This window comes from Hoplias malabaricus, chromosome 2 (assembly GCF_029633855.1).
Source record: "Hoplias malabaricus isolate fHopMal1 chromosome 2, fHopMal1.hap1, whole genome shotgun sequence".
NCBI lineage: Eukaryota > Metazoa > Chordata > Actinopteri > Characiformes > Erythrinidae > Hoplias > Hoplias malabaricus.
Window position 1 is genome coordinate 32752759 of NC_089801.1, and position 22842 is coordinate 32775600.

General features: G+C 41.4%; 1 protein-coding gene across 1 annotated transcript in view; it reads right to left on the bottom strand.

The window, feature by feature from the left end:
• The window catches only part of tmem132e (transmembrane protein 132E), a 293081-nt gene that overhangs the window by 249769 nt on the left and 20470 nt on the right, over positions 1-22842 (bottom strand). The gene's annotated exons all lie outside the window — the stretch shown is intronic.

Here is a 22842-nt window from a genome sequence, read left to right on the forward strand (position 1 = left end):
AGATCTGAAAAATATTCTCAAATAAATATTCTTTTTTACTGTATGAATATGACTAAGTGAAATGGGTATGAAAGAATGCGGAGATGCCAAGATCTATGCTGTGTTTGAAACTATATTTACTATATGGTGCACTATTTTGGGGTTCCGCCATTTTGTGTCTGAGTTCAATGCACTCAAACAATCTCACTATGTCCTTCAAAAAGTTGGGTACAACCCATGGATACTGGATACCCATATCATTCACTACCTTCCTGAATTTAGATCCCTATTATAGTGTACTGTATGGTGAATAGGGAATAAGGAACCATTTCAGACAAAACACTAGTTTAAAATAAGAGCATTTGCAGATGAAGTGAAAGAAAATAAAAGCTGCCGAACTACTAACCGACCGCCTCAGAGGTTAGACCTCAATATCACAGATAGCCCTTTTCACCAACATGAAACCAGTTCTGCTCCCGTTTCCACACCTAATGTTTAATTGGTTTATTTCCATCAACATAAGTTCTGGTATCAGAAAAGTTCATTTTCAGCTGGAACCAAGGAATAGTAGGTTTTTCAGAACAAACCGTGACAAGGCATGTTTAGCTAAAGAAGCTCTGTAACGAGGACATTGACTTAAGAGATTAATGAAATAAAAAAAGGACAAATCTACCTCTCTGGTGCCACATGCCAAAATTCCCATACTGAAGTTTAAACAGAGAGAACTTGGCAGCATTTACATGTGCATCATGTATAACTATAATCTGAACCCATTGTAAACAGTGGTTAAACCATGACCCTAGCCATTTCTCTCTGGCTCCGCCCTGGTTAAAACAGACACCAGCTATGTGAAGTGACGTAGCCTTGGTTCCCATTAACACAGGTCAAATGGTGTCAGGGTGTTCCTTGAATAGCACTAATGTTCTAACAGAGGCAGTATAAGATCCAGAGTTAATTTGGTCAAAATGGGCTAGGAATGAGTTGGATAATGAATAAAATGCAGCCAGATCTTTTAATCTGAACTTTGTAGGTGTGTTTTTTAAAATAAAAACAAAAAGCATCTCTTATTTAATCATTACTGTTGTAAATGTCCCATTCCCAGTGTTCAGCCTTGTGCCTGAAGGTGTGTGGTGTAGTAGCACATAAAACCAAAATGAAATAAGCACATGATTTAACAGTATACACAACCTCCATAAAAGTATTCTGGTTCCAGCTGCCACTGTTTCACAACAGAAGGGGTCAATGTGAGTCAAATAAATGTTTATCATTTTGCACATTTGCTTTGGACACCCCCAGACTGTCCGTCCAGCAGTTTGTCTTTTCCCTACATTAACATCCCAGAATCGGCTCAATGGCCTGTTGCAGTACATTCGCACAGGAAACTACTAAACAGTGCATTAATGTGGTCACTGAGGCTGTGTACAACGCCTCATTAGCACACAGCAGGCCACCGCAAACGACAAAGATGCCACGGAAAGACGGCAGGAAAGAGAAATTAAAGTCTACATCTGGGCAATTTGGAAGCAGATTTAAAGGCCGAATCAATCAGTCCAGGCTGAAGTGAGGTCAGCTGGATCTGTGCTGTAGTCTGTCATTACTGGTCGGTGGAGAGTGACCAAAAAAGGTGCGCGATGGACAAACCTACGGTCCATAAAACACAACACCGCCCTTTGTTCCAAGAGCTGTTCCCAGCTTTGGAATTACAGAAAACAGCCATCCATCCTGAGACTCCAGGTGCTGGATGATGGATATTTCCACGAGGAACTGACTGCACTCTGCCTTTTTAGAACATAAATGAGGTCAGACGTTTATGTTGAACAGGTAGTTTTGGATCTCAAACACCACACCAATGAAGTTTTATCACTTCAGACAGCAGTTCTACCACTCTAAAGCCCAATGCCCAGGGCTTTATACCCTTCTAATCAATGCTTGCCATAGGGCATGGTGACCTTAGACTCATGTGCAACTGCTCAAGGTAATACCATTTAATTTTACTGATAATTTTTATGCTTAGAAAATGACATACGATACATTGTCTGGTCACATGACCAGTCACAAAAGAAATCGAATGATTGACTGTTGCTAGGAGGTATGAAATATCTCTGCAGAAAATCAAAGGTCCCTGCGACCAATCTTAATGGAACACTTGGTAAGATTTGATATATTTGCTCCTGAGCTCCCCCTACTAAGTATAATGCGTTTTTATATCATTGTCCTTAAATAAAAAAGGTTGTTTTTCCAAACCCTCCTCCAAATGGTACATATACAATGTAAAAATACTACGTAGTGTTGGTTTAAATACTGAGGCACAATTTTGTTGCATGTTGAGCATTATTTTTATTTTATTTTACAGGGACTCTATTTGCTCTTAAACTTTTCAGACAAGACCCTAACTCTGCAATTTCCTATCCTTCCCCAGTGAACTGTTTCTGTAGTAAACTCTGAATCACTGTATGAATCAGCAGCGTAGTCCTGCTGCTGTTTTTCAGTCTACCCACCTTCAAAATAGCAGTCTTGTTTCTGTGTGCAATTACAACTTGTCGTCTCCTTGCCTTCCTTCCCCTCTCTGAATAACTTGCCCTGAGGGAAGGATCCTCTGAGGAACCCAAGTGTAGCCACCCACAGCATTAAATTAGAATGTAAGACATAAGGAGAGAAAGCTAGCTGGTGGTAGGCAAGAGCCAGGCGTCACGCTGCGTTGTGCACCAAGCCGTGATCATCTCGCCGATGGAAAACACTCAGGACACACAGCAGTGGGCCTTTAAGCCAAATCTCTGTACATCCTGCTTCACAGTAAGCCTTGGATTTGGAAACCTGGTTTCTACTCTGGGGTAGCCCACCTATCACATCAGAGGTTGTGCAATTAGTTTTTTTTGTCATACGTTCTTAGTTGTTGCTGTTGTTTAAAGCAGCACGAGGTAGGATCAGCTATTTTTGCTCCTGAGCTCCCCCTACAGTTGCAAAGTGTTTTTTGTTTGTTTGTTTTTACAGCACTATGCTGAAATCAATGGGGAGGGAGGAGGGGGAGTGTTTTTTCCCCCAGACCTGAGGGAAATGCAGTCTAATTTGCATATTTTAATTCAAATTTGAAAGCTGAATGAAGACCTAGTTACTGTAGCACTCTGAATTTCTCCGCAGCATTTCTTCAGGTCAAAAAGAACCAGAGCCTGAGCCTCTGCCACAACAGAACAGGCTCCAGGTTAAAAAGAACTCAGGCCTGAATCCTGACAAACGCCTCCATATTCCAACACAGGGTACAGGCCCAAAGCACAGACACACTCTACAAGAACTGGATCACAAAAGACAAGGGCAGGAGGGAGGCTGACAAAATATGGCCTGGAAAAGCTCAACAAGTCACAGTGGAGTGAATGTACGCTGACCTTAAGAAAAGTGGAGGTTGCGTTTCTCACTTGTCGCTCACAGGAACGAGTGTAGAGACTCTGTCCAGAAAAGTGTCGACTGGAAACCTTTAATCAAATTAATCGTGTGTCGTGTGGATTTGAAGCCATCAAAGGAAAATTGATGGAGTTTATTGATTTAAAAATTATTTGGGCTATCAAACGATTAAAATACATCTTGTACAATCTCATTAAATTGTGCCGTTAAAGCAGCACTAGATATGATTATTATTTCTGTTCTTGGACTCCTCATAAAGCTGCAGACTGCAGAGGGGGTCGGGTGGTTTCCTACCATCTTCCAGAAGATGTATACATAGTGCAATTTCTGTAGTAATCCTTTTTTTTTTTTTACAGATCGAAGATTTTGAAGCTATAATTTAAGGCTAAACATACTACCTAGTGCTCCTTTAAATTATGGCTGGTGTTTACTTGCTTTAATTTGACTGAGAAAAAAAAAATTTCCATCTATGTAGCAGGGAATTATTTTTATAGCTATATTTACACACACACACACACACACACGCGATCGGCTCTTTGAAACTTGTGAAAGGGATTGTAATGATTACAGATCTCTCACTCGGATAAAGCCGTAATATCTTGCTTTAGCTGGTACTACAGTTTTCCGTATGGCTGTAGGTAGGCTGTTTTTTTTTTAAAATCTGTTTTTTGCTCCGTTTTCCAAGCACTCTCCAGCATTGAGAGCCACCAGTGGAAGCAGCCAGTTAAAGCTATGTTTGTACATGAAAACCTTTGCAACAACAAGTGAGAAGCCATGCTTCTGACAAAAATGAAAGAATGTAATACTATCTCTTGTTAAAGCAACAATAGGTAGTATTTCTGCCTTAAAATTACAGCTTCAAAATCACAGTGATGTTTCCCGGATCTGTAATAGTGAGAACAGAACCCCCGTCTTTGCTACTCCAGGCTCAGCACTGCAGAAACTGCACTAAGTATATAATTTTCCCACCCTCCTCCAAAAGTTACATCATGTAGTTGCTGCAGTGCTGAGCCTGGAGTAGCAAAGAGAGTGGCCCTGTTCTTGTGTTGTTTTAAATAAATTAAGATGATATTCTACCATCTGCTGGAACGTCACCATTTTGAAGGCATAACATTTTAGATAGTTATAATTAGGACATACCCAAATTAAATTATAATAAAAAAAGTGCCTTTCCTGTTCCCAGGTGGATGGGCACACAGTCACCATTTGAAACAGTCAGTGACTGACATCTCAATAAGCACTGAGGGGGCAACGAGGGTCCACTTGTCCCACTCATTGTTCCATAACAGTGATGAGAAGAGGGATAAACTGACAAGGAGGCTTATATCACAAAAAAGTTTGGACAGCTCCTATATGTGTCTAGTGCACAGCTGAGAGACGAGCGCCCAGGGAGCTGGTGAGGGTTTTATTGTTTCAAAATAACACTGCCGCTGACATTGGCCCTTAAATTCCCAGCTCAATCTTCAGAAGCTGGGAGGCAAAGCTGTTATCCACGAAGGAAAACTCCATCAAAAACACTCAGGACCCTCCCTAAACAGTAGGACCACTGCAAAACATGGTGGTTGTAAAACAGAACATTATTTGAAAGCTATTTTTTTCCTTCTGAAAACTAACTCTTTAGATTTTAAGAGGACATTTTGTTTTAAAAAACAAAAACAAAAAATCACTTATTCAGTTTCCTACCCTCCTTCAAAAGTCACATGCTGAGACCGGAGAAGCAACAACAAAGGCTCCATTCTCCCAATTACAGGTCAGTGAGGCATCACAACAATTTTGAAGCTGTAATTTTCAGGTAAAAATACTACCTACAGTTGCTTTAAAGCTGGGGTTGGGGTTAGCAGTTAATACAAGTGCTAACACACACCCACTTCGATGTTCAACGTTTTTCACCACTTAAATGAAAATTAAAAGATTATTCAGCAGTGCTTTTCCCCAGCTAGCGCCCCAACACTCCTCCTTTACACAACGAGGGGCAGGGTCAAAGCAGATTTGCCCCTGTAGCTCCAAGTTCACAATGAGATAACAGCAGTGGACGCTGCTCTTTAACGATAGCCGAGTGTCCGGGGATTTACTGCCCACTCCAGCACCCAACCCCCCCCCCCCCCCCCCCCCAACATCCCCAAGTGAGAATGGGAGGAAGAGAAGAGAAAACGCATCAACAGAGTCGCTCTAAAAGCTTAAAGTCGCAAAAATGTCAGACGACGACTTCTGTCTGTGCATTACTGCAGACATAAAAAAAAGAAAAAGAAGGGGGAGGGCAGATGTATACCACTCATCTTAGGGTCCACTCATAAAGCACTGAATGAAAAGGCTTTTACTGCCGTGCGGACAGTGGGCCGTAAGAGGTTTTATGTATGCCGAAGAAAAATAAAGCAAACAAAAAAAGAAAACCATGTCAACATTAGATTTGTTTTATTCTCCAGAATTTAAGGGCCACAGACACAGCCGCAGAGTCATGGGTTGGCAGACGCTCAGTTTTCCACTACATTACCACCTTCAAGTGACAGGTAACAGGTACTGTGCAAAGGATTTTAATTATTATTATTATTTAAAATAATTTAACTTCTCAGAAAGCACGATGCTTGTAGGACTGGACTATAGCAGTGGGCAATTAAGTGATATTTTATTGTTATTGTGATGGTTTTGCTCTCACTCACCTGTTATAAAGACAACAGGGTTTCTGTCATTGTTACATAGGACTCAGCACTGCACAAGCTGCACTGTGTAATGTTTGGAGATGTGTAGCAAACCAGCCCTTGCTATAATGTCAGGACAGTGCTATAAATGTGAATAATACTCTTCAACTGCAGTGGGAACATCATGAAAGACTGCTTTGAATTCACGAAGAGTCTATTGAATATTTTTGTACGTCAAAAGCTTCTAGAGAGCACACAAATGTGTTCTACTGCTATCAGCAGAACCTTTTACGGTGCTGTTTAGAGCACTTTCAAATCAAATACATATACATTTTTCAATCTAAGAAACCTTTCAAGGTGCAAAGAACCCTTAAATCTAATGGTTATTTCAGAGTGTTTGTGGTTCTAAGTAAAACCATTGATTTATTGCAGTGAAGAACCCTTAAAGAACCCTTAAAGAACAGCCATTTTGACTGACTGACTCCTAATGGTGAAATGTGAATGCGCAAGTAAGAACTGTTATTCCAGCTGTATTTCACAGAGGCAACTTTAAGTGGCGCTACTACACCGTCTGTTGGCAGTTCAGCCATATTTCACGTTTTGTGGTTTGTGTGTGTTTCTGGGGCTGTGTTTGTTGTGACATCATGCACGTTAACCAGAGCCTCAGCTCTGCATTGGTTAATTCATAAGCTCAGCAGGACGGCTCGGAACTCAGCAACATTTACACACGTATTATATCTCAGAGAGAGGAGGACTGCTGAATTTGTCTTATTTCGCGTGAGTGTGTGTCTTTGCCTGAACTATTGTTAAGGGAAGTGGTGGGGAGACATTTTGTGGGGTTAGTGTGTTTATAAAACTCCATATCGCTGCGCACAGCCACATTAAACTTCACATGCTTTAACCAGTTTCACTGAATAAATAACTGTCATTCTTAAAATCAACAAAATGTTTTTTTGTTCTTTGTGGAAGATCAAAAACACTTATATTATGAACAAAACTGTGCTCCTTTTATCATTTCTGCATTTGTTAGTCCTGCCCTCCGTATTTTCTATACAACACATACACATAATAGAAACCACATTCTCCAGACCTTCCAATGACAAGGGTATGTATTTTGGGCTTTTCTGTTTTGAAATGCCGGAAACACCTCTGTGACAATGGCTATTTGGCTAATGGTAGTCCAGAGACCTGGATTATTATAATCCAAGATGAAATCATCCAAGACCAGGGATGGATTAATGTAATCCAGACAGTACAGTACAATCAGTCAAAATGTAAAACCGAACAATGATATAGAATCACCACCATGTACTTAATCACACAGCAAATCAGAGTCCAGCTGGAGCAGGAGGACCTTATCCATCCTGTTATGGATCCAGTGTAGAGAGCAAGAAAGTTTTCAGATGGGAGAAAACTAGTCTCTTGAAATATTTGGCAATGAAGGGGCCTGAAGTGAGAGTATGGACAGAATTCTACACACGTCAAGGATCAGAATTACTGAACTAGTCCTTGGCTGCTGTTGTCTTGTTTTGCTCAAAGATTCTTACATCCTCAAGGTTGATTTTTGCGTCTGCACTGAATCAACACGGAGTCCGTAGCCTGAGCAAGGACCCAACACTGTTGGTGTGTCTGCTTCACTCTGAAATTACACTGACAAACCAGCAGGGCTGAATCACATATATATTCCTTGGCTATGTAGTAAACAATGCAATGAAGTGCACTATGTAGGGAGTAGATGGTTATTTGGAACGGAGCATAGTAATTTACTTGTGGTGCCTTGTTCCACGCTCCTTGTTGAGGTGTCTGTATTTTCTCTCAAGTTCAAAACCATCCAAACCAGTATCTGAGGAAATCTCTTGCAATGAATTTGATGCCATCTGCAGTGTTTGTAGTGTGGAGGAGTTCACAGTTCACACCCTCCTTGACTTACTTCCTAATAGTTCTTAAAAACATACCAAGTATGCATACCAAGGGTGCCTTTCAAGAACAGTGTCTCTTTTTTTTTTTTTACTGAGCTGAAACAAAATGAAGGGGAAGGCTCTAGGGACTGCACAAGCACCGGTGCAAATGGGCTTCTTGGTTCCCCTCAAACAATGACCCTTTGGACATGAACTTGCCTCAGAGACCCGCCTCGAGGTCTTCACCAAGCTTCAGCAGAGCACAGAGGTGAACCTCAGAGCTACATAAATACTCGCTTTACTGGAACAGTTCTCTCTCTGTCAAACACACACACACTTCTCACTGCTACTCGCTCGAATGAAAGGAGAACAAAATGGGGGGGGGGGACACACCTTGGCAAATAAACAACCACTAGGCATAGGATGCGGTACAGCGCAACTCAGTAAACAACAAACAAGGCAGGAGACAGACGCTGTTAAGAAAAGGCCACAGGCACAGATTCCCCGACTGCCCCCTCTCCGCCTGCTTTAATCTCCGGTCCTAACGGCTAATTTTACAGCAGCCAGGTGCTCATCAAAGACTCCCCCCACCCTTCCACCCCTCTCTTTTTTTCTTCCAGTTTTTAAGAAGTTGCTGTTTAAACTTACTGTAAAAGCAAAGACAACAGAACACACCAGAGCCAAAGCATGACTCCTACACATCACCCCAAGGCCTGCGACACATCACATTTTATATATGAGTTATTCCTGTCCTTGTCATAACATCCCTAGTGAACGGATGTACAGCTTAAGAGATGAAATATTGCATATCATTCCCTGTTAATTACACTTACTGCTAATGAGGTAGGAAGTGTTGGCGTATCCAGTTACAGATACAAAGTTTCTTTACTCTGTGGAAGCAGACTCCGACTGCTTTTATTTTCTCCCTGCAGTCCTGTCTTCCTAAGTTTTAGTTAGCTTAATGACTCCGCCAGCTAACCTCGGTAAACACTGTAATAAACCAATAGACTTTGCTGCATCTCTGATTTAAAGTTGTAAAACTCGATAATCTTGAGCCCACTTTGCCTGTGTTTAACTGTGAATCCAACTAGATGGGGAGGAAAAAAAAAATCAGCTTATGCTGTAGGCAGCTTATAGCGTTAACACTGTGGGCTACTGAGCGTACTTGGAGATCAGTCTGAGGTATTGGTGGGAGAAGCTGAGGATAATTTGGATAGGATACATCACCGACAGTTCGTGGCAGATTGCGGAATGGGAGATCAGCTTTGATGCGAAGTTCAGTTTTACTCTGGGCAAAGCGTGCCTAGTAGATAGAGAGTCCTTCTGGGAGAGGATGTGAAGCCTGTGACTGAGGTTGCAGTGCTTGGTTTGTATTTAGAGAGACTAAGTATTGTTTTACACATAAATTCTTAACACACTAGACCCCTGTTGGCCACCTATTGTCTACGAATGGAATCAGTTAGCTTGCGAACCTCAGAAACAGGGGATCCAGTTTACAATCTAGTTCACTCTTAATCACATAACCTATGGTCAATCAAGTTCACACACAATGCCCATGAATGTGTACAAACAAGATTTTAAAGCTTTATTTGTAATTAATAATTGAAAGATTCTCCCACTGTTTTGTCATTTTATGGCAGTTAGTACAAAAACTGATCATAGTTCTCAAAACAAAACCTAAAAATGAAGAATAATACACAATGTTGTCAATCGAAATCAAGATATTTAAATCATATAAATCAAAACTCACATGTGCTTTTGAATACATTATTATCCCCAAGAACAGAACAAATTGATGCACCTTTTGCAGCATTTTTCCTGATGGAAAATTCTTCACTTGCCATTTTGAAACCACTTATATTTTAGACTTTTTTTGTTGTTGTTGAATAAAATAATTGTTGGATTACAGTTATACAGTACACAAATTAATTTCATATACTGAACGTCAGATAATACATTATAATCATTGCAACTTCTCAAAACCCAGAGAGGTCCACTCTGATGGGGGGAAAAACCTCCTGCCACAAAAGCCCCAACGCTCAAAAAGCCGTGGGCTCAGGATGATCTTCTACTGCTGAGCCAGCTCTCTGTAACGACCACAGTCAGCAAAGTCCAAGTCAAACACGGACCTGCCCCCTCCACCCTGCCTTGATTACTATGGGAAAGACTTGATTCTTCCGAGGGTGAGAGTAATGATTCCAGCAGAGCAGAGTGCGCTACTTCAGATTCGGAACAAAGAGCATTTCAAACTGAACTTTTTTTGATTCAAAAGAACATTGAAAAGGCAGGAAAGGGCTGCAAATAATGGAAAATAGATGTTCTATGCTTCTAATGTGCTAAGTAGATCCAGTAGAAGAACACAAACCCTAGGAGACACCCGAGGAATCATCTTCTGTTGTCCAACAGGACTTGTGTATTTGTGACTGTTCTAAACCTTGGTTATTGCTGTCAGTGAGCTAAGCTCCGGGTTCATTTTCTTATGACACTACACAAAGGTGGCTTCAGGTGTCTGGTGGCTTCTGATTGACCTATAACTCTTCTACAGGCAGGTCATAAGCTGGGTGTAACTGGGCTAAATGTTTCAAGGAACACTAGGTAGAATTTTAATCTTAACATTACAGCTCCAATACGATTCTTATACACCACCTGTAATAGGGAGATTATTGCCTCTGTCATTGTTAATCCAGGCTCAACACTGCAGAAACTGCACTATGTAACTGTTGGAGGAGGGTAGGAAAACATGAGCCTCCCCCTCTTGATTTCTGGACAGTGTTGTAAACGTGAATTACACTCTGCAACTGTTGGGGGAGCCCAAGAGCAAAAACACCAAATCTTATCTTCTGTTCCTTTACGTTAAAAACGGTGATGTAGGCTACAAATGAAGAAAGAATTAATACATAAATAAATGTCATCCATGGCATAGCTCCCACGACCCCCTTGAAGCACTTATTTTAAGGGCAGATTTTGTCTGTCAATCACCCTACTGTAGAGAGGTCTTCTACATTCACAAAACCCAATCAACTAATGCAAAGAGCCGGGGACGGCCAAAGGTAAAGGAGCCCTGCCAGCCAAGAGGGAGGAGTATGTTTCAAAAAAGAGATAAGGAGACGTTACAGGGGGTCTGTCTAAACATAGCAAAGCTGAATAAGCTCCCACAAAGCTGAATGGAGACTACCTCTAGCACAGCAAAAAAGGCCTTTGTCACTCCTCGAGCTCACACAGATCTGTCTTAAACCGCTAACGGGACAGGGTTTTATTTCAATTACAGCACAAATTTGGGACTCGTGCCTAAAGACCAACTGTGGTGAACAATTTGGCTGGCTAATGAAAAGTACGAGTTAGACGCAGGTGTACACAACCTGAATAAATGGCGACATGCGGCTGCAACAGCACACAAGAGATTAAATTATTATTAACCTTAATATCAGCTCCTTTCTGCTGAAATAAACACACCGCTGAGACCAATTCGTTACCACAAAGCTCCACGGAGGAGATCTTCAGCAGTGTCAACATCTCAGATCCAATGCTTCCAATTCAGCGTAGTTCAGTTATTCAAACTAATACTACATCATATCTATATGAGCTTAAGAAAATCCTGAAATTTATTGGTGTACACATGAGCAGTGACCTCACATGAACACAAAATCACCGCACTCAATGAAACACCGCACACAATGAAAAAGAGGGACTCGCCCAGTCCCTCATATACTAACCTATGAACACTTTAGCACAGTCTGAATCAGACAAGATGTTGTGGACTACGGGCAGAAAACAGCGCACCTGGAGGAAACCCATGCAGACACAAGGAAGCAAAACAAAATCCCAACAGACAGTAACCTGAGGCAAGAAATGAACCCACAACCTCAAAACCCTGGAGTTGTGTGACAGTGGGAGGCATTTGTCAACCACAGCTAATCGTCCAACATTAGTACCTGACTTGTGTTTACACGTCTGAATGCCCAAAGCTCCACCATCTGGTCTAAGAACTATCTATGAAATCACAAGCAGAACTTATAGAAAAGGTGGAACAATCTTCCTATATTCCCTTTATTTTTTATTAGAAAACACCAGAGTACACCATGTAGGAATACTCCAGGATAAGATGCATGCTTGCAGTAACCATCAACTAAAAGAAAAAATTTGCCTTGACGCTTCAGATTGTGCTGTAAACTTGTATAAAGAAACCCCACAGCCCCAGAACAGTCTGCACTCCATTTCATGAGAAGCTGCAGATCGTAATCGGTCGGGTGAGTTTGAGCTGTGGAGGGGATGGAGGAGTCGGTGGCAGGTGCAGCACGGTGTTCGCTCTGCTTCACGGTGCAGGGACCCAGGCGGAGTGCCCCGTCTTTAAAACCCACAGCTTTGGAGATAAGATTAGAGGAGAATATGGCTGCTCATTGGAGATAAGAGGTGACTAATTCCCCCTGTCTTGGGGGCACGGTGCCTCCCCGATCTTGCTGCAGTCACCTTACGCAGCAGCCGGAGAATGAGCCACGAAAGACCCACAGAAGAGCGGAGAGACCAGAGCGGACCTAGACATGGAGAAAGATGCAGAGAGTTTGTTAAAACTGGCATCTATGTTTTTGACTGCGAGGAGGACAGAGGATCACAGTAAATATAAAGGATCAGGTCAGGACCTGGTGTTCTGACCTCCTCTTATATCTGGGACTACTGTCATTTGCAAATGTATTACTCTGTAATTCCTAAGGCCATATTAACATAATGGACTACAGAGGCTGCAGCTCAGGGTCCATGTCCCCCACAAGGGCCCCTGAAGCATGAATATGGCAGTCTGCAGGAACCAGTGAGATGTCATTGGAAATGTGTCTGCAGATGGAAAACTAGGTCTGATTATGTCATGCTGTAGGGGCCCCAGGAGAAAGTTAGTTAGCCCGGGGCCCTGAAACCCTAACTGAAACCCTTCTGCATAATTAAGCGTATAAGATGTAAACAATAATTCAGGCCAATATTTCTAGTGTCACTGACTTGTCAAAACTATATATTGTTTGGTGTAGTCGGGGTAGTAAACAACTGTTATAGGGGTTACCATCGCCACCACTGTTTACAAATAATAACAAATTCTCAAAAAAGAACCATTTAACATCAAAAACAGACTATGTAGATGTTTGGAACTTAAAAATGTAAATATGTATTACTTCATATATATTATGAAATTATACATCACGTGACTATGAGTAGGAAGGGCCATAATTTCTGCATACGGCCTCATGCATTTCACAAGGATATTAAAAAAAGCTCTGTCAATGCAAACCACAAGACATCTCTTCTGTTCTAAACATCAGGGATCATGAGATCATTTTAATTCCCATCACAGCTGGAGGGGCAAATGGACAAGCTGCCCTTGGTACGCACTTCTTGTCCACTACAATTATCCCGCTGTGCCTGGTATCACATCCAGGGAAAAAATGACATCACACGCCATGAGGCCGTGATGCATGCGCTCTGCAAATGCTCTCCTTGAAGAAAAGGGCCCAGCCAATGACAGGCTAATAGGCCTTAGACCGCCGTCATTTGACACAAGCCCAGGAGGGGCCCATGGTGCCAGCAGACATACGGACCACCTGCAGCTTTATGGGATGAGTACCAATAAAGGCAGGAGCGGAAAAGAGGAGCACGATTCGAAAAGGACTCCTCGTCAGTGTCGGCTTAACCGTGCATTTACGCGTGGGTCTTGACGCCCAACTCAAGATGAACAGTAGGGGTCCACTCACACTGCACCAGGATGAAAGGGGTTGGTGGTACAGTCCACATCCACCTTAAAAACAAGATCCAACAGTCTGACAAATACAACATGTGGTGTATCACCAACAGTTCTATAGATGAGCAAAAAACGAGCTGGACATTTGGGGTCTGTGGACAATTCTCAGTCCAGGTTGAATAGACAGTGAGGGCTTTAAAAACTCCAGCAGCACTGCTGTGTCTGATCCTGTACCTGCACAACACACACTAACACACCACCATCACATAAGTCGCTGAGAATGATACACCACCCAAATCATACCTGCTCTGTGGGGGTCCTGAGCACTGAAGAACAGGGTCAAAGGGTGCAAACAAAGTATGCAGAGCAACCAATGGACCCCAGTCTATAACTGTAGAACTACACAGTGCTCCTGTGTGGTCAGTGGAGTTAAAAGGATAGACAGGGTGTGTAGAAACAAGGAGGTGGCCATAATACTCTGAGATGAATATGTATATTGTAAGAATTTATGTAAATTATAAAATATAAAGCAAATATTGGACACGTGTTCAAAAAACATGTTTTTGGGTTTTTCTTTGCTAATACATTAAACATGAACACCGGCACACACTCTAGAGCCCCGAAGGCAGTTTATATTAACTGCTTTCATGGTCTGCGGGCAATTTCCAGCTCAAATCCAAGATCCAACAGTTTGACAATTATGACAAATGGTGCATCACTGTTGCAGAACAACACAAGCGGTCCTCTATTGTTGCTTTCAATCACAGACCAAAAATAGCCCTGCTGTTCATTCTTTAAAGACAAACAAAAGGAAGAGGGGTGGGGGGGAATGCCATGACAGCTCCTGAAGTAACTCGTGTCCGACTGTTTCCAGACACTGTTGACAATACAGTCCCGCAGACGATGAAGTTCTTACAACGCCTGGTTCCAACGGAAGACAGGTAACTTCTATCCTTCACCGTTAAGGCTTGAAGTCAATGACAGGTGCAGCAGGAGTCTGGCAAAATCAAATTACTCCAGCACCTTGAGTTATCAGTCTCTCTTACACAGCGGTGTCACTCCCTAATCCCCTACAGTGTGTCTCGCCCCTTCATTTGTCAAGGCCCTCTGTTGCGTGCTCGTACATTCCTCCCAACACCAGGCCTACACGCCGCAGGGACGAGGGAATACGAAAACAGAACACGCGCATAAATATGCAACAAACTCTTCCAGCGTCTCTGCCTCAAAGAGAATAAAATCACACCGCGATCAAGCCTTGGTTTCACAGCAAAGAGTGGCTCAACACTAGGTGCCAAAGATGGCTCTTCATTGTGATGCCTTCGAACCAGGGAGCGTCCAACAGGGCTCGGCCCAATCTGCAGTGCTTATACAGTTTAATCTTCTGCATTATTAAATACATCTGACTTAACTCATGTCATGAGCAATAGCCCATTATTTGTGTCGATGTATTGCCTCAGAAAAAAATAAATAAATTATATTATCATTTTAACACCATTTTATGCCACTGATATAATGATGATACAGTAACATAGCAATGCAACTACACCCTTTTAAAGGCAATGTAAACAGTTCTGGGGTACTGATATTCTCACGGCAAGACAAAATCCCCATCTAATTGTGTGTATACCAGTGCCCTTAAAGAGAAAATAACTCCCAACAAACACTTAGCTACTTAGTTATTAAGATTTTTTGCACTGTTACAACAGTAAACAGAACAGAACAGAGTGTTGGTGACATTTAAACTTATGTAAACAAACACACCACTAAACACAATGGGCGATGCTGAGGTCTGTTAAGATAATTGAGGAAATGTCCATATATAGTTCAATAAATCAATAATGTATTTAATGTGACAGGCCTATTAGCAAGGGCTTCAGAATTTGAACTTGGAGACAGGAGACGAAGTAGACAGATTTACAATTAGATGGAGGTCAACTAACAAGTTGAGAAAAGAAGCTAGGAAGTATTACATCTCTGGAACTTGGCTATAGTGTGGTTGATAACTGCTAACTACTTCACTGTTACCTCCACAACCAGAGAGATGATTGGCCTAACATTTAATTGCTTAGTTACTAGAATCACTCGTAGCCAACAACACCACATAAGGCATAATAAAGTCCTAAGCTATGTTTTATTAACTTTAGTTCCTGCAAAATTTCAACAATTAGCCTTCAATAGTTATGCAAGTAGTAGAATACACAGGGACCTAGCACAGATTAGCCATGTTCTAACCACCTGCAGAAAAGGGTCACGAAGGCTAATGAGGTGTTTACCAGTTTCCACTGGAAAGGAAAAAGATTTCTTGAGAATGGTGATGGTTACATGGCTGCTTGCACTACAAATGGTCATATACTTCCTCTATTTTATAAGGTTTTCTGCAATAAGGTGTAAAATAGGGTTGGCAACCAATGGCAAAATGCAGCTGTGTATGCACTGTCTCACTGATAGCCTCCTCCTGACCGCTGCATTAAAAATTACTCCTTAAAGAAAATGTCAAATCCATAAAACACTGCTCAATACCAGCTCTGTATTGGTTTTCCAGTGAGCTACACTCATACAAAGGTCCTTATTTTACCCAAGAATAAACAGCTACGATAAAAATGTGATCTGTGAAGCCAATACAACAATTACTGAGGACACAGTATTCAAAGAAAAGAACAGAAAGGGCATCCACTGTTATAAACAGTAAAATAAAGGGAAAAACATAATCCTGAACTCAATTAAAATTCAATTAAAATTCCAACCCACAGAAGCATTCTGCACCGGGTGCGTGAGAAAGCAAACTGGCATGGATGCATTTCACTTTTGACAAACACCGGCTGCCACTGCTGGGGAAAATATTCATTAAATCTTTCCCGTCCTGTCAACTTCAACAAAGAAAGCTTAGCCTGGTTTAATGTAGTTGCGAAGCAGCAATTCTGACTTCTCCAGAACAAGAAAAAGAAAAACCAATACTGCGCAAGCTATCCAGTGTGGCAGGTCAAGAGGGCTTATAATAATTGAAAAATGAGAACGAAATGGCAGCAGTGTCCAGTTCAATTTTGCTGTATTTATACAGTGGCTTTTCACAACAGAAACGATCAGAGAGCAGCACTATGGCTTTCCAGGAATCTCCAGTCCATAGTAAAAGTGAGAGGAAAAGCCAAGATAGAACCTTTCAGAAGAACCAAAACCAGAACAAAGCTGAGTCCTGTGGGTAGGGCAGGACAATAGTTAGTTCAGTGACTGCTCTAGGAGACTTTTATTTTTCACCTCCTCTTGTTTGTATTGACCAAACTTTTTTTTTAAATATATTTTAATAAAGTATCATCTAGTGTCACAAGTATTTCACCAAAACTGGATTTCTCAGTTTAGCCAAACTCATACCTCAACAACAGAATTCCCGCAGTTGTTGTCAACTTTGTCGTTAAATTGTATCTAACTAACTGATTTTCTGTGGAAAACCCTGGAATTATTTTGGACAGGGCACATCTTTAGGCTTAAGTTATCTGGCTAACTGAGCACAACTGCTTTGTGAAATGTTCCACTTGTTCAGATATTAGAAACCCTGCAAGACCCGTTCATAAATCCAGGCTTTGTACAAACCCAGATCTTTTCTAGCAGAAAAGATTTATTTCATATCCAACGTTTGCTCCTTTATTTTACAGTTCAACTGTAAGGCTAATATACACACTCAGAAATTAAAAAAATGTCACTGTGGTGGTACCCTCATACATTCAGTACCTTTAGATAGGAACATACAGTAATTGCACTATATTCTATAATAATTGCAGGACTAAAAATCTACAAGAAATAAAATAAAATAATACAATTATAAATAGGAAATCTTGAGATCACCCTGAATTGTAGACAACAAAAACTGGAAAAAGTTTTCTCTGAGAAGAAAAACAAAGGACTTGTACAGGGTTAGGTCTGAGCAAGGGGAAGTGGGGAACGTATGAAGACTCGAGAGGTCAAGAGGTCTTCATCCGTAGCAGGTTAAATCAGGCAGGTTTAGTAGAAGGATCGAGGGGTCATCAAAACAAGCACGCTGAGCACAGCAGGACCCTTGTTGTTGATGTGTATACAGACCTTTGAGGTGGGCATCCTGGAGAGAGGGTCCATAACTGGAATTGGTTCTCTGAATAACATCAGACAAATGGTGGTATGTTTATGAGAAACAAAATGGGAAAAATAAGTTTGGTGTAATGAGGCAACATGTAGTTCACTGGGGAGGGGTTATAGAGGGAGACAGGGTCATCCAGGGGGAAAGAAGCATGGGGGCTACACAATATACGGCCGAAAGTTTTGTGGACACTTACTCAGCCAATATTTCTTCTGAACCCAAGGCTATAAATAAGGACTTTTGATTAGTCCTTTGCGTTTAGTGATTAGTGTTGATCATTAGCAACTGAAACACATTGATGAGGATTTGATGGAAATCCGCCGCAAACATTCGTGACATGAGGAGCTAAATTCTGATTATTTGTTTAGGATCACAAATGGCACTCCAGCTCATCACAAAAGTGTTAGAGGGTTTGCCATCACTCCAGAAGGTGCAGTTTTGTTGCTCAAAACAGATCAATGCTGGGGGGCACAGTAATCTTAAGCTCATGTTTAGCTGCTCTGTTTTTTTATTATTTAGTTTTTGTGTATGTTCAAACATCCTCATGCTCTTTTACCATTTCATGATAACTGTTGTATAGTATTAAAAATGACATATCCAGCAGAAATAAGTATTAATATGCTACAATCATTATCACTAACATCACAATTACCAGCTTTAAATCAACTAAACCAAAGCTCACACATACATTTGGAGACAACATTATCCCCAGGAACAGAACAAATCAACTAACATGATTTTGCAGTGTTTTTTCCTGATGGAACTCATAGCGAATACAGTGATGTTTTTTTTAATAAAATTACCATTTTAATACTACACAATAGTAACCACAAAATGACGGAAAGATCCAAAGAATGTTTGGGTTGTTCCACAGATTATACTAGTTATATATTACACAATAAATAAATGAATAAATTAATTAAGAAATTTCTTGTACACATAACACAGTTGATGTGTAACTAATGGGAGCACCATAAAGTAGGAGAAATTAACATTAAGTGTTTTTTTTTTTTATATATAAACACAATTTCTTATCCACAGTGCCAACAGCACTGCACTATTTCCAAGCACGTGTTGTCTAAACATCACCTCCGTCAATACAGTCCTTGGTGTAGTCCATGCTTTTTTTTTTTCCCCCTGTCACATTTGCGACTGAAATTTTGGGCACACAAAAGAGTACATCTGGCCCTCATTCTTCAGCATATTCACACAATCTCTCCATTCTGAGCCCAGAGCATGCTCGGCTCAGTTTAAAACTTTTCGTATTGTTTTTAACAGGACACAATTAGACTTGGCCCTGTCAGAAACCAGTTGCATCTCTGATATGTCAGAATACACAATGCATCCGCCATGGTGACACGCTGCCATCACACTGCCGTTTTCTGGCACGAAACGGCATGCTAAACTAAACACGGGGACGCTGCTTTGAAAGTCTGATTTGCCTGTGTGAGGCTTTGTGTTGACTCTTTACACTGGCAAAACAGAGCGTTTGTTTTTCTTGCAAATGTTAAATTCTGTATATCATTAAAACAGATTATGAAACAAACAACCCCCCCCCCTCCACCCCGAAAAAAAATGTATGCATGAAAAAATATGCACTTGGCTTTCACACAGCAGAACTACACGATTCCAAAATTGAGTGACTTCAAAGAGACTGAAAAAGTTGGGCTGATTTGAATTTGGAGCAGGTCTTGACGCTGTCTGATCTGGCAGCACTTTTCCAAGCATAATTAAACATTTTAACCATTAGCTTGGTTGGAAACACCCTGCTTCAACGGGCCTTTAGAGAACCACTGGGAGATCCATGGTTCGATCCCTGGTGATGCCTCAGCCATCTGTGACTGGGAGTCCATTATAGCACTGGCCTCTCTCCCTCTGAGTAGGCAGGATGGCACCTCATCTCCTCATAAACAAAGCCGCCTAACAATTACACCGCCAAACACTAGGGCTGAATCACAAAGGTTTTCCTCCACCCTGTGTAGTACATAACGTAGTGGTGCAGAAGTAGTAATTTTATAATCTGTGAAGTTCATTATGTAGGTAGTAGGGAGCAATTCACAATACAACAAAGTGCTTGGTCTCTGCTCCTTGTGGCAAAATTTTTGGAGGTTTCCTTTTTTTGTCCACCTCAAGGTGTTCCACCATTAGTTATTCTGTGATGTCCAAACCAATGTCTGTAGGAACCTCTTTCTTTGAATTTGCAGTTTCTGTAGTGTGGCGAAAGGGAGTTCAAGCTATGGCACAGGGTAAAACATAGGATGCAGTGTAGCCGTTTTCTCTTTTGGCTGAAAATGGAAAGCTTCGTTGGAGCACTCGGTCACTGGCCACTATTCTGGTGCATCCTTATTTAGCAACTAGCTGCTCTTTGCCTTTTAAGGTGATTAACGAGGCAATGACCAATTTGCAGATAAGAATATAATACATTCCACAGAACAAAAAGTAAATGAGCTGAAGTCTAATATTGCAGAATCTACAGAAAAGAGTATGCCCTATTCTCGAGGCAGTGAGCTAGAAAAGTCTTTGCAGATAGCGCTTTCACATCTTCATTTCACCCATGCAAAGAAATCACAGCTCACTGAGTGTGACAGAGAGCAGAAGCGGGAGCAGGCAAGGAAAGGAAAGGTGGTTCATGTAACCTGGACAGATTCAACAGCGGGAATGACAGCTCGCGAAGGTGACAAAAAGTCGCTAGGTTCAAAATACGCATCTCCTTTCCAGCCAGAGTTGTCAGAAGAATCAACTAGAACGTGTCAACAGTCAGAGTCTATAACAAACCACCAAGAGACGTGCAGATCAACAACAATGGCGGCGCACTCGTATACTCCTCACGACTCGGCAGCAAAGGGTTTTGGTGTTGCGGAAAGCTCAGGCAGCTCTGGGGGAACTCAGAGAATAAATTAATGCTGTTGCAGAGACTGACTTCCGCCGACAGATTCACACAGTAAACAAAAGCCAGTTCCCTGAATCCACCTGCCACGCAGGAGTAGCATCAGAAACATCTAGCTCTCGGAATTGGCACTGGTTGCAAAACGGCACCTTACCAAGATGGAATTATGAGATTCTGGCATGAGAGTGAAATAGTGGGGAGAACACAGCACACGGTAAAAAGACCCAAGAGGTCACCGAGTTCATCAGAGCTTCACAACTAATGCTTTCATCTGTACTCACCACTGTGTAGTTAACTGTGATTAATCTCATTCGCCTGGTTCTGCCAAACATCACCCTGAAGACAGTGGAGTCAGTTCTGCGGTGAGTGTAGGTTCCTCCACGGCTTATTAGGAGGGAAATTGTAGATTTCCACAAATCAAGGAAAGCGGCACAGTAAGAGTCTATTCAAATCTGACATTCAATCATTCATTCTTATGTCTTAGAAAATTTCACACTCACCCAGTCACACACTCTTACACACACCTGTGGACAATTTCATACTCACCCTGTCACTCTCTCTTTCTCTCCCACACACACACATACCTAGAGATTATTTCACACACTCACCCAATCACTCCCCCCACTGAAATATGTGGAAAAATCACACACACTCACACATGTGGACCATTTCACACCGCCAGTCCCCGTAACAAAATGTGTTTCTGGATAATTTTCTGGTTGTGGTGGGAAACTGGAGCATTTTGGGTGGAACACAACAACCCTACCCCCCCTTGACATTGACACTACCCGTCATGCAATCGTGCCACCACTGAATTTGAAGTTCCTCCTTAAATAATCTGGCAGCTACATTCTGTACTCCAGCATCATTTAAGGTAAAACAGCAGCTTAAATTCAAAGGCTAACTTCCAACTCTGAGGAACTGTAGTTGGTTTGAAGGATCTAGAGAGGAAAAAGATGATTAATAATGAATGGCATGAATTAAACTCCACATTTATAATCATTACCTTCAACCCTACAAGCATTTACTTAACATCTACTGGTTTAACATGACTGCTTAACAGGGTCGCAAGCCTGAAAACAAAAGCAATGTCATGCACCGAGCTTGTGAAAGCTGCAGATAAAGGCTTCACTTTAAAAGAAACAATTTAATAAAATGATTCCTCCTTTATTGGACCATATTCCTCAGTGCTGCATTCCTTGAACTGCAGATGCCATCCAATCTTCTAAGTAGATATTTAATGCACACCTTGAACCAAGTCGCCAGTCTTTGAGGTTTGACGGTTCAGAGGAGCCGTGCTCATGAGCGGCACATTGTTTTATTCCTTCAGCCTTCGTTTTACAATCCAATTAGGCTGGCCCAAGAGAGAGAGGAAGAAAGGAGAAGGTTGCGGAGGGGGCATATCACTTGGACTCTTTCCTACTTCAAACAGAGCATGAAGTCTAGCCTGCGTAGATAAATAGAAAGTCCTCCATGTGGGTTTCACTGCATTTTTCCTCAGACAGCTGAAAAACGGGCTTGGAGGATGCTTGTTAACAGCAGTCCCTTCCCATTCACCCCTGGGTGGTAAGAGACCTTGGTAATTATGGCAACAGTTCCCTTTCTGGCCTTGGCCTCAGTAGCTTCAGTTTCCTGAGTCTGGCTAAATGCACATGCTACAGAGTTTTAATACTCACCATTGAAAATATCTTATGTATTATATTCAATATGCTTTACTGTACTCACAACAAGCACAAAGCCCAGAAGCCAATAGGTCCTGGGAGTCAAGGGCTGTGCTTTAATGTGTCATTTGCAATAATATCAAGATGATTTTTAGTAGTTTAGCAGTAATAGTTTGTGAATGTGAATGTGTTTAATAAAATATCAGATGTACAACCATCTATGGTAATATTTAAGAAAAAAAAATTAGGGAAACAACTTATGTTTCACCACCTCAAGCAGAAGCCCCACAGTTGAGTACAAGAGAAGATTTGATGAGTATAATGTTAGTTCTGTGCATAATTGGATACGTTTTCTAAAGTCAAAGTGAACTTTGTCATTCAGATTATAGAACAGGAGTGCATAGCTGAAGCTCAGATGTGCAAATGTAAACATAAGGCAAACAGACATTATTACATTAGTACAGACAAGACATGAATATAAATATAAGGTTGGGGGATGGGTGGTATAAACAATATGCACTTTGTACAAAATACAAAAATATTGCACATAGTGCAAGTGAT